The sequence below is a fragment of the Styela clava genome, unplaced genomic scaffold (assembly GCF_964204865.1).
Source record: "Styela clava unplaced genomic scaffold, kaStyClav1.hap1.2 HAP1_SCAFFOLD_19, whole genome shotgun sequence".
Taxonomy (NCBI): domain Eukaryota; kingdom Metazoa; phylum Chordata; class Ascidiacea; order Stolidobranchia; family Styelidae; genus Styela; species Styela clava.
This window is the reverse complement of record NW_027556646.1, coordinates 422,501-423,272: the sequence shown is the minus strand read 5'-3', so window position 1 is coordinate 423,272 and position 772 is coordinate 422,501. Positions and strand designations below refer to the sequence as shown.

The 772-nt window shown below is 54.3% G+C and overlaps 1 non-coding gene across 1 annotated transcript in view; it reads left to right on the top strand.

Moving 5' to 3' along the window:
• Positions 1–278: 278 nt before the first annotated feature.
• LOC144419358 (small subunit ribosomal RNA) overlaps positions 279–772 on the top strand; it is a 1,810-nt gene continuing 1,316 nt past the window's right edge. The window contains exon 1 of the ribosomal RNA XR_013474013.1: positions 279–772. This exon is cut by the window's right edge and continues 1,316 nt beyond it. This is a non-coding gene — a ribosomal RNA (small subunit ribosomal RNA).

Below are 772 nucleotides of genomic sequence, written 5' to 3'. Positions count from 1 at the left end.
CTAGCAGAACGGTCGCATTGTTATGCCCGGGTTTTAGGCACCGCTGCAGGCGGCCGGCAGAGCTCTTGTTTGTGCGAAACTGAATGGATCGAGCCCGAGAGAGGGCGAGCAAAGAAAAAACGCAAATCGCTCCGCCTGGCACTGCCGGCGAGAGCGTGGACGTCGCGGCCAGCGACTGTCGAAGCTGAGTACGGCCGCAGGCGATTGCCTCGGTCTTAAACGAATGCGACGAGCACGCGCCGGGCGGCCCAGCAAGGGCCGAGCGCAGCTGTCGCAGCTATCTGGTTGATCCTGCCAGTAGTGATATGCTTGTCTCAAAGATTAAGCCATGCAGGTGCAAGTACGAGTTCTCGTAAAGCGAAACTGCGAATGGCTCATTAAATCAGTCTTGGTTTATTTGGTCTCGTAAGCGAAGTGGATAACTGTGGTAATTCTAGAGCTAATACATGCATTAAGCGCCGACTTCGGGAGGCGCGCTTTTATCAGATCAAAACCGACCGGGTTCGTCCTGTGACGTTTGATGACTCTGGATAACCACGCGGATCGTACGGTCTCTGCACCGACGACGTATCATTCAAGTGTCTGCCCTATCAACTGTCGAAGGTACGCTACGTGCCTACCTTTGTGATAACGGGTAACGGGGAATCAGGGTTCGATTCCGGAGAGGGAGCCTGAGAAACGGCTACCACATCCAAGGAAGGCAGCAGGCGCGCAAATTACCCATTCCCGACACGGGGAGGTAGTGACGAAAAATAACAATACAGGACTCTAA